The sequence below is a fragment of the Lithobates pipiens genome, unplaced genomic scaffold (genome assembly GCF_037356315.1).
Source record: "Lithobates pipiens isolate NorthernLeopardFrog02 unplaced genomic scaffold, aLitPip1_a1.2 Scaffold_16, whole genome shotgun sequence".
Classification (NCBI taxonomy): domain Eukaryota; kingdom Metazoa; phylum Chordata; class Amphibia; order Anura; family Ranidae; genus Lithobates; species Lithobates pipiens.
Window position 1 is genome coordinate 6,030,275 of NW_027507748.1, and position 12,653 is coordinate 6,042,927.

Here is a 12,653-nt window from a genome sequence, read left to right on the forward strand (position 1 = left end):
GTGTGCATTTCTGCCGGTCATATAATGCCAGTGCTTGGCTGGCTGACCTCCAAAAGGAATTAAACCTGCCCAAGAACTGCCTAATCTGTGACATGCCCACCAGGTGGATCTCAACATTGGCCATGCTGCAGCGGCTACACACGCAGCAGAGGGCCATCAATGAGTACCTGTGCGACTACGGCACCAGGACTGGGTCAGTGGGTCATGATTAGGGATGCATGTACTGTTCTGTCACCATTTGTGGAGGCCACGAGGATGGTGAGAAGTGACAGTTCATGCATCAGTGACACTGTCCCTCTTGTACACCTGTTGGAGCACACGCTGTGTAGAATAATGGACAGGGCACTTGAGGCAGAACAGAGGCATAAAGAGGAGGACTTCCTTGCTTCTCAAGGCCCCCTTTATCCAGGCAGTGTTCCTGTTGGCCCACCGTTCACACAGGAAGAGTAGGAGGAGGAGGAGGAGGATTGTGTCAGCATGGAGGTGGAGCCTGGCCCTCAGCTCATTGTCAGGGCTGGCTTAGCCCTTCCTTCTCTGGGCTGGCCACTCAGCTGTCGGCTAATTGCCAGCTCTCTTCTCTCTCAAGAGTTACCAGCTATTCCCGATGATGCTCGTCTGACCTGCCTATTAAAAGCCTTCCAGCTCACTTTACCTTTGTCTTCGCATTGGTCACATCACAAGGAACCATCTCCTGCAGTTTGTTTCAACACTGGCTTGCTGACATCCCTCCTGGATTCTTATCCTGCTTGCAGTTGCTCTACTTGGATCCCTGACTTCAGGCCTGGCTGATTACCCGATCTGGTTATTGAACTTTGGACTGGCTGACTAACCGATCTGGTTACTGGACTCTGGCTATGCTTGACTACTCTTTTTCTATTTATCTTTTTATTTTTATTAATAAACAAGTGTGATTTAATTGTACTCTTGTCTCAGTCTGATTCATGGTTTCTGACACTCATTTACAGGGATCATTTACAGTCCCAAGAAACCCATGGACTTGTACGTGGCTGGGAGGAGGTGGCTGCAGATCATGTCGTCCTTAGTGACCCAGAGGACTCCAGACCGAATGCCTCAGCTAACCTATGCTGCATGGCCTCCCTGATCCTGCAAAGCCTGTGGAAGGATCCTCATATTCATTGGATCAAGGAGAGGGATCATTACTGGCTGGCAACTCTCCTTGATCCAGGTTACAAGGGTAAGATTGCAGACCTTATCTTGCCGTCGCAGTTGGAGCAGATGATGAAATATCTTCGGGAGGCCTTGCAGAAAGGTCTGTGCAATGCGTTCCCAGAGATTGGGAGGTTACAAATTCCTAGTCCTGGACAATGTGTTGCTGAGGCTTCAGTCAGTCACAGAAGGAGCGGTGGAGAAGGCAGCCATCTGATCGATGCGTTCAGACAATTTTTTAGTACACAGCCCCAAGGTATGATCGGTTCCAGCAACCATCGCTAGCATCTGATTTACATGGTGCAGGAATACCTAAGGGCAAGATCAGAGTTGGACACCTTTCCCACGGAAAATCCTCTGGGTTACTGGATCTTGAGGATGGATCACTGGCCAGAGCTTGCACAGTATGCAATTGAGCCACTGGCCTGTCCTGAATCCAGCGTTCTTTCGGAACGCACATTCAGTTCTGCTGGAGGCTTTGTAAGCGATCACAGGGTGCGCCTGTCCACCGACTCGGTTGATCGACTGACCTTCATAAAAATGAATCAGTCTTGGATCACCACCAGCTACCAAGCACCTGAAGCTGATGTAACCGAATATTTTTTTTTTTTAAATGTCAGATCCCTTCAAGACTGCCTATGCTGATGCTGAGTGACTATCCTGTTATGCTGAGTGACTATCCTCTTCCTCCTCAATGATCATGCTGATAGCTTGGAAGAACATTTTTGTTCTGGGCAACGTCACCAGTGGCTAAGACCCAATTTTTCAGCCCCTGTGTAACAGGGGCGTGTAATTAAAAACGTTGATGCAATACTTTGCAGCAGGGCTCATTCCTGCCCTCCAACTAGAGTATCTGTGAGGGGTTGCAGTGTTGTGGCACCAGCACAAGTGCCTAAGGCCTATTTTTTCAGCCCCTGTTTAACAGGGACGTGTAATTACAATTTTTGATGCAATATTTTGCAGGAGGGTTCGTTGCTGCACTCAACTAACATTTTTGTGAGTGGTTGCAGTGTTGTGGTACCAGCACCAGTGCCTAAGGCCAAATTTTTCAGCCCCTGTTCAACAGGGACCTGTAATTACAATTTTTGATGCAATATTTTGCAGCAGGGCGCATTCCTGCACGCCATCTAGAGTTTCTGTGAGGTGTTGCAGTGTTGTGGCACCAGTGTTTAAGGCCCAATTTTTGTGCCCCTGTTTAACAGGTGCATGTAATTACAATTCTTGATATAATATTTCACAGCATGACCCGTTCCAGTGCCCACCAAGAGTAACTGTGAGGACTTACAGTATTATGGCAGCAGCACCACCACCACCACCAAAGGCCCAATTTTTCTACCACTGTTAAACAATGGCATGCAATTACAATTCTTGATATAATAGTTCATAGCAGGGCATTCCAGCACCCACCAAGAGTCACTTTGAGGGCTTACAGTGTTGTGGCAACACCAATACCTTAGGTTCAAATTTCTGCAGAGGCATAGGGCAGGCCCCTACTTTCAAATATCCAACTTACAAACGTCTCCTACTTGCAAACAGAAGGAGACAGCAGGAAGTGAGATGAAATCTACACCCAGGAAGGGAAAATCTCTCCTGTAAGAGTTGATATGGGAAAAATGTGTCTCCTCTCCACTGATGCTTTATCCCAATCCTTGTTTTACTAAAAACCCCAAATTTTTAAAAAACATTTGTCATTGGGACAGAAAGTGAGGTGAAATCTTCTAAAGAGGTGCACAGACAGCAAAAACAAAAAGGTTACAGGGATGATAACCCTTCCATATGTTTTCCAAAAAGCTTAAAAATAGATTTTTTGACTGGAACTACACTTTAAAAATGTACCAGTTCAAAATTACAAACAGATCCTACTTAACACAAAAAACCTACACAGTTCTCTCTTGTTTGCACCACCTGTATACTGCTGTTCTGAGTATATAGGGCCTGGGGGTTTCACGCCTTTCCTTTTTTTAATTTGGGTACGGGGTTCCCCTTAATATCCGTACAAGACCCAAAGGGGCTGGTAATGGGCAGGGGGGTACCCATGCCATTTTTCTCAATGATTTTCATCCATATTGCCAGGACTAGACATTAGATTAAAACCGCAAGCAGTTTTAAATTACTTTTTTTCTGTTAGAAATGTCATTTTGTGCAAAGACTGTTCTAAACACGGGAAACATGTGCCACTTAACAGGCATACTATAGACATCCCCCAGGCACCATATTTAAGGAATATTTCATTTTTTTTCACTTTAAGCATCATTAATCAGTGCTCCCGAAAAAACGTTTGTTTTTAAAACTTTTTCATGCATTGATACAAAAATTGGGCCTTTGGTGGTGGTGGTGTTGCCATAACCATGTAAGCCCTCAGAGTTACTCTTGGTTGGCGTAGGAACGGGCCCTGCTGTGAAATATTATATCAAGATTTGTAATTACACGCACCTGTTGAACAGGGGCAGAAAAATTGGGCCTTTGGTGGTGGTGGTGTTGCCACAACACTGTAAGCCCTCCCTCATAGCTACTCTTGGTGGGTGCAGGAATGGGCCTTGCTGAGCAATATTAGATCAAGAATTGTAATTACATGTCCCTGTTAAACAAGGGGCAGAAACATTGGGCCTTAGGCACTGGTGCCACAACACTGCAACCCCTCACAAATACTCTAGTTGGATAGCAGGAATGAGCCCTGTTGCAAAGTATTGCATCAAAAATTGTAATTACACAACCCTGTTAAACAGGGGCTGAGAAATTGGGCCTTAGGCACTGGTGCCACAACACTGCAACACCTCATAAATACTCTAGTTTGAGTGCAGGAATGAGCCCTGCTGCAAAGTATTGCATAAAAAAATGTAATTGCACGTGCCTGTTAAACAGGGGCTGAAAAATTGGGCCTTAGCCACTGGTGGCAGCGCCCAGAACCAAAAATGTTCTTCCAAGCTGTCAGCATGATCATTGAGGAGGAAGAGGATAGTCACTCAGCATTACAGGATAGTCACTCAGCATCAGCATAGGCAGTCTTGAAGGGATATGACATTTTAAAAAAAATTATTCGGTTACATCAGCATCAGGTGCTTGGTAGCTTGGTGATTCAAGACTGATTCATCTTTATGAAGGTCAGACGATCAACCGAGTCGGTGGACAGGCGCACTCTGTGATCGGTTACAAAGCCTCCAGCAGCACTGAATGTGCGTTCTGAGTGAACGCTGGATGCAGGACAGGCCAGTAGCTCAATTGTATACTGGGCAAGCTCTGGCCAGTGATCCATCCTCAAGACCCAGTAACCCAGAGGATTTTCGGTGGGAAAGGTGTCCAAGTATGATCTTGTCCCTAGGTATTCCTGCACCATGTAAATCAGGTGCTGGCGATAGTTTCTGGAACCGATCATATCTTGGGGTTGCAGACTAAAAAAAATGTCTGAACGCATTGGTCAGACGGCCACCTTCTCCACCGCTCCTTCTGTGACTGACTGAAGCCTCAGCAACACATTGTCCAGGACCAGGATTTTCTAACTTCCCAGTCTCTGTAAATGCATTGCACAGACCTTTCTGCAAGGCCTCCTGGAGATGTCTCATCCTCTGCTCCCTCTGAGATGGCAAGATAAGGTCCGCAACCTTACTCTTGTAACGTGGATCAAGGAGGGTTGCCAGCCAGTAATGATCCTTCTCCTTGATCCGAGGAATACAAGGATCGTTCCGCAGGCTTTGCAGGATCAGGGAGGCCATGCAGCGTAGGTTAGCTGAGGCATTCAGTCCGGAGTCCTCTGGGTCACTAGGGAAGACACGATCCGCAGCCACCTCCTCCCAGCCACATACAAGTCCACGGGTATCTTGGGACAGTAAATGATCCCTAAAAGACTGCTGCTGCTGCTGCTGATGCTGAGTGCCAGGCTCCACCTCCATGCTGACACAATCCTCCTTTTGGAGGTCAGCCAGCCGAGCACTGGCATTATATGACCAGCGTAAATGCACACAGACTTTCCTGGCCTGCCTCAGGACATCCTGTAAGCCCGGGTACCTGCACAAGAACCACTGCACCACCAAGTTAAGGACTGTCAGGCTAGGAGCAGATAACAGGTAACAGTTCAGGTGTGCTGATTATACAAAGAGTTCAAAGAACAAGAGCACATACCATGAGCAGGACTAAGCAGAACAGGTCAGCTGGGACTTGTAGTTCACCGCTGCAGATGAAGGTAGATGTTTGCTGGAACTTTGTAGTTCACTGCTGCAGATGAAGGTAATACAGTAGAATCAAGCAAAGCATAGTCTAGGCAAGCTGGGTCATACACAGGTAGATCAGAGTCCAAATGGTACTGAATCAGAAGCGAGCAAGGATAGTCAAACAAGCCGGGTCATACATGAAAGACACAGAGCAGTTATAAGCTGGATCAAACACAAACGTAAATTCTAACATGAGCACTGACTGAATGCTGATACAGGTGATTTAAAGGTGAGCTGGCCAATCACTGTTTCCCAGACAAAGGCTGTGTCAGGTGAGTTGTGCTGGGTCCTAAAGGGATTCTAGTACTGACAAGGACGTGAGCCAAACAGGGCACATGGGTCAGCTGACCCTGTCGGAGGGCGGAGAGGAGGTTGGTGCCATTGTCACAAACCACCATTCCTGGCTTAAGCTGGCCTGACGTCAACCACCTCTCAGCCTGCCCCTGGAGAGCTGACAATCTCTGACCCAGTGTGGCTCCTGTCCCCCAAGCACACCAGTGCAAGTACCACGTGGCATCTTTTTGCCTGTGCTTTGCATAGCTCCTTGAACGCCTACGGAGCACCGCTGGATCCGAGGCAAAGCACAGAATGAGGCCATGGAGGAAGAAGAAGAGGAGGGGGTGGAGGAGAGAGGTGTGTCAGAATCACCAGTAGTATCATTTTGGAGGCGTGGTGGCGGAACAACCTCCAACACTACTGCACCTTGTCCTGCATCCTTCCCAGCTGCCAGAAGAGTCACCCAATGCTCCGTGAAAGATAGGCAACGTCCCTGTCCATGCCAGCTGGAGCATGAGTCAGCGGTAATATGCACCTTACCGCTGACCGCCCTGTCCAGCGAGGCATGGACATTGCCTTCCACATGCCGGTAGAGATTGACATATATCTGGTCAAGCATGTGGTGCCAAAGTGGCTGATGTTTTGGCCACGCAGGATACACTTGAGACATATCTTGCAAATAGCAGCAGTGCAATCTGATGCACTCATCTCAAAAAAAGGCCCACACCAAAGAACTTTTGGAATAACGTGCAGAGGCAGTGCGGAGCTCTGCGGTGTGATGCAGTCGGTGTGCTGCCCTTAAGTTGGCCCCTACCTCATTGGAGATGTGCCTCCTCCTCCTCCTCTCTCCTATCAGGCACCCACATGGAGTCAGTGGCCTCATCATCCCCTCCCTCCTCATCACTGGAGCAAACCTGGCAGTATGCTGCAGCTGGGGGAACATGACTGCCAGATTGCTGTCCTTATTGGGCATCCCCTCTCTCTGGGCTCATGTTACTGCCTTCCTTCAGCTGGGTATCATCATCAGAGCCTTCAAAACGCTGGGCATCCTCATGGAGCATGTACCCAACACTGTGCTCAAACTTTTTGGGGGACTCCTCAGGAGTCAGCTGCCAAAAAAAGGACAAGCAACTCCCACGGCCATGTGCTGATGAGGATGCACTGTGTCCATGACCAGCACTGTTGTCTGTAGACACAGAGCCTGTTTGCCCTCTTTTATTGGCTTGTGACTGTCTGCCTCTCCATGTTGGCCTTTCAGACATATTAATGGCCTGCAAGGAGATATAGCTGCACAAAGCTGGGACGTATATACTGATATACTGCAGCTAGCAGAATCAACTGCCTTCCTGTAGTATTATTAGTATGAGAACACCAGCAATTGGGGTAGCTTTATGTGCACACTGTGCAGAGTACACAGTACACCGACTGCAATTACTACAGCTGCCTACGGTATAGGATCAGCAGAACACCAGCAATTGGGGTAGCTTTAGGCGTACACTGTGCAGACGGCACAATACACTGACTGTAATTACTACAGCTGCCTGCGGATAGGATCAGCAGAACACCAACAATTGGGGGAGTTTTATGTGCACACTGTGCAGATGGCACAATACGCCAACTGTAATTTCTACAGCTGCCTGCGGATAGGATCAGCAGAACACCAGCAATCGGGGTAGTTTTAGGTGCACACTGTGCAGATTGCACAATACACCGACTGTAATTGCAACAGCTTCAAATGACACACACTATCTCTGTGTCCATCTCTCTCCACTGCCGCAACACACGGACACGGGTCTGGCAGAGATGCTCAGCAGGGGTATCCGAGATCCATCACAGTAGTATCAACTGTACTACGCTGCACTGTATTGTGTGTGTGTATATATATATATATATATATATATATATATATATATATATATATATATATATATATATATATATATCAAATATACTACCTGTACTGACTGAATATAAAGTTTACATTGTGTATATATAGGCTACAATGAATGCAGAGTACACACACACACAGTCTACTAGTGTGTATGTATGTATTGTAGAGGGTCAGCCTGGGGCAGGGTTAAGAGGGGGTTAATTGAAGAAGGCAGGTACTTCCCCTTCAGGCCCACTTATTATCAGGTGTGCTGAAAGTGTCAGTGTGGAGTTGTTGAGTAGGTGAAAGAGACACAGCAGCACGCTGTGTGGAAATGTCCATTGCTGGATGGTGTACATGCTGGGTGAGCTTAAACCACAAAAAGACTGTAGCTGTGTTTGGAGTGCCCTAAGTGTAGTATATATAATACAATGCAGGGTATATAGTGCAGTGCACAATATATAATATAGTGTATTGCAGTGGTTAAGGGGAGCCCTATGACAGAATTAAGGAAAAAACAGCATGGATCCCCCCCCGCCGTCCATACCAGGCCCTTTGGGTCTGGTATGGATTTTGGGGGGACCCCAACGCCATTTTAAAAAAAATGGCATGGAGTTCCCCTTAATATCCATACCAGGCTCGAAGGGCCTGGTAATGACTGGGGGGAATCCACGCTGCTTTTTTAAATTTTTTTTTTATGTATATTGCTGGGATCTGGCAATAAATTACAGACGTGAGCAATTTTAAATGACATTTTTTTATTTTAGAAATGTCATTTTTGGGGGCGTGGCTTGGCAGCTGAGGAAGATGGTCGCTTAAGTCTCCCACTCCCACATACAGAGACAATTTTTCATTCTTATCGGAGGTAATATTTATCATTTTCTTGAAGGAAATCGATGGGAACATCTCCTGATACCTTCTCCATCTCAAGTTTCCGATAAATCAAAGATTTGCTTCCATATTTGATTGATCTTCTGCCTTTTTTGTCCCGATCTCAATCGGCTGACATGGCTTCTTCCCAAAATAGGAATTTAAGGCCGGGACATTTACAAATACGTGACAATTCGCCTATTTCACATTTACCTCCTGCTGACAGTGATAATACTACTGTATTTTCTGGCGTATAAGACTACCTTTTACACTTAAAAAAAATGCTCAAAAATCGGGGGTCGTCTTATACGCCGGGTATACAATGCTGCCCGATGGATGTCAGCCCCCAAATGTCTGCTAATACTGTATGTGGCTTCAGCTACAAACAGTATATGCCGGTGAGCCAATCCTCGGCGAGCAATGTATTCTATTAATGAATACAGAGCCTGCTTGGATTGGAGTAACAACCTCTGCCAATCCGTGCAGGCTACATAGAGTAGCCTGCTTGGATTGGCTTTGAGAGAGAGAGGGGCAAGGGCTGATGATGCTACATCCTCTGCCAATCCAAGCAGGCGTTGTATTCATTAAAATAATACACCGCTCACCATACTTCCCTGGGTAAATCCATTCACTGATCTCCTACTACTATACATCCTGCTGTTTGCCTTTGAGGTCCCAGGCACCCAAGAGGGACAGGTAAATCTGGGACATATGACAGGGGGGTTATTAAATGCATTTTGGTGGACAATTCCCATAGAATGTAACCCAAAAGTGGTATAGGTTTGGTTAGTGAAAAATTCTACTTTCCAGAGTTGTGGCATTCAATAGATCTCTGTTTGTGTTATTATTGTTTGATTTACTTTATGACCTATCACAGCATGGCGGATGAGTAGTTGGCATTCTTGCTTTGTGTTTTTTTTAAATGGTGTTGCCTTAGAAGGGGGGTAGTCTTATACCGCGAGTATTGCCCAAAACCTATGTTTTCACTTGACGACCAGTCGCCTTATACGCCGGCAAATACGGTATTTTACTTTCACCTGATCAGCCACCAAGTCTAAATGATCTCCGTGCTATTGCGGCAGACATAAAGGACTCTTTATCTGCAAAGATGACGGCCGCCATATCTGATTTACGTATTGATATTCAATCTGCTGCGGGCAGGGTGCATGATGTTGAGAAAATCAATGATTCTCATTCCGTTAGCATTGCAAAATCTCAAAAAAATACTTAATGCTCATTCTAATCTACGTGATTATAATAGACATTTAGAAGACCTTGACAATCGTGGAAGACGTCATAATTTAAGATTGAGAGGACTCCCTGAAACTGTGACGCAAGATCAATTACGAGTTGTAGTAATTGGTATTTTCAACAAAATTCTGGAAAGGGAACTCTCAGTGCCGATTGCTATGGAAAGGATTCATCGTGCTCTTAGACCCAAAGGCAAAGACTCTGATTCACCGAGGGATGTAATATGTTACATTAATGATTATCTCCTCAAGGAAGATATCTTACGGAGAGCAAGGAACAAATCGTTGCTTTCTCATAATGGTAACAATCTACAATTGTTTCAAGATCTATCTACTATTACCCTCCAACGCCGTAGAGAACTTAAACCTTTATTAGATATCTTGTGTAAGAAAGGTATTTCTTATCGATGGAAATTTCCCTTTTGTTTATCTGCGTCATCACAAGGCCGCACTGCACTGCTTAAAGTACCTGAAGATCTTCCTCATTTTTGTGACGCACTTGATATTCCGCTTATTGATGTGCCAGACTGGTATGCTGAGTTTCAAATACCGAATCAAATGTCTTCCAATATTGAACCGATGGAGACCCAGGATGTCCGCTTCAGGAGAAGAAGATCTCCTTCTGAATCTTTCTCACGTACACCTAATGGTACACATACGGATTCCAGCCCTCAGATTGCACCTAGATCCAGAAGAGCCCGTCGAGATCAATAATACTGTTTCATGCACCCATTCTCCGCTCTGGTTTGTGTTACTACTGTTGTGAAGATGAGGATTCTCATATCTTCTTTTATCTTCTGTTTAAATACTTTGATACATTGACTTGATATATTTTTATGTCCTCTACTTATTCTACATTGTAACTTTGTAGTTTTTATTTGAACATGTTTATCCCTATTGCTGGTTACATATCTATAAACAAATCTTCCTCTATATGTTCTGCTGTAGTAGCAGATAATATTAATTTATTATTTATTTATTTATTTATTTATTCTTTTTAATTTCTTCTAGATGCTTCTTAAATTTTTATTATTACAGCTTACATGAAGCAATTGCAATATTTAACCGCTTCTTTACCTCCCATTTTTTTTTACAAAAAACTGAAAAAAATAAAATGAAGGGGAGAAAAAAGAAAAAAAAAAATATATAAGAAGGGTCATGATTTTCATATACGAATACTTATTTATTTGTTTTGCTTAATTTTGGTTGAGATAGCGGATCTTTCCCTAGAATCTTTTGCTGTAGTAATAGCTGTTGTTCCATCTTACTTACAGCGATGTTGACATTCCTCGCTTTCTTTTATCCTGGTTATTTCATCAATTTAATTTGATTTTAATTATTTATTTATTTTTATTTTTAGGTACACAATATGAATTGCAAAATAACTATATAGAAATAACAGAGGAATGATTTAAAAGTTATATATTTTAATTCCTCCTTCTATATTTTTATTCTCTGTATAAAGGGTTACTGTATATTGATTTTTGAGACTTGTTTACTCAGTCTCTGGTTTCGTGCCCAGAAGTGGTTTTGATTACCGATTTTTTTTTTTTTTTTTTTTTTTTTTTTTTGCTTTTTATTGATATCATACCACTGCTGATTTCCGTTTACACCGTTTTGTTGGTGTGTTACATCTTCGAATTAGTAAATTATTTTTTTTTTACTAGTTAATGGTTTATAATTTTTTTTATTTTTTTATTTATATATTTTATTTTATTTTTGTTATTTGATCCTTACTTTTTTATTGTTTTATTTATTTATTTATTTGTTTTCCTATTTATTTTATGTATTATTTCCTTTTAATTTCATGGTGATCATTTATTATTGGTGTTACTCTTTACCACTGACGCATATCCACCTTTTTCATTGATAAAATATTTTGCTTTATAATGTCTTTTTCTTCTTCTAAGACAAAGTTACCTTCTCTTAAACTCATTTCTTTAAATGTAAAAGGACTTAATTTAGCAGAAAAACGTTCTCAATTACTTCATTCTATGCATAGAAGTAAAGCCGATGTTATTTCTTTGCAAGAAACTGATTTTTAGAACAAATGCTATTCCTAAGCTTCATGATACACGTTTTCCAACTTCTTTTCATGCAACTAATAGATTTTCAAAATCTAAAGGGGTATCTATTTTATTTGCTAAACACTGCTCTTTCCAAATCGATGATAAATGTATTGATGTTGATGGTCGTTATATATTTTTTTGAAAGGCACATTATATGGTAAACCGATTACTTTTGCAAATATATATGCACCTAATTCTAACAAAGTGCTATTCTATAAATCTACTCTTAAATTACTTGCTGACTTTCAGAAGGGTATACTCCTCTTAGGTGGAGACTTTAATGTACCTCTTAATCCCTTACTTGCCACCTCTACTGGAACCTCTTCAATGCCTTATGTAGCCTTGCGTGCCATTAAAATATTACTCCAAAAATTGACACTTCATGATTTTTGGTGCACCCTTTATCCTACTGTTAAGGATTATACTTTTTATTCAGCTCCACATAATCGTTATTCTAGAATAGATTATATTTTTATATCTCAACAAGATTTACCATTAGTACCTTCTGCAACTATAGATCCTATGTTCTTATCGGATCATCATCCGATCTCTATTTCTCTTACCTTTCCTGATATGCCAATGAGATCTAATATTTGGCGTCTAGATCCCTCTCTCTTTTTACTGACAAAAACGTCACCACTTATATTAACGAACAATTATCAAATTTTTTTTTTTACTTTCAAAATATTTTATTTTCAGAACAAAGCAAAAGGAAAATGACATAGGCCTACATGGCCAAGAGGTGACTTGATACAGCACATATACAAAGCATATTAAAACAATTTCTCAATACAACCTTATAAACAATTGTGCTGAATCTACCCACCTATGGCTACAGGAGAACCAGTAAAACTACCCCAGCTAGTACTCAGTCAAGGGAGCTTCTGCCGAGATACCAGGTCAAGGCTACTCCAAGGTAACAAAAAAAGGAAAAGAAAATTGGACA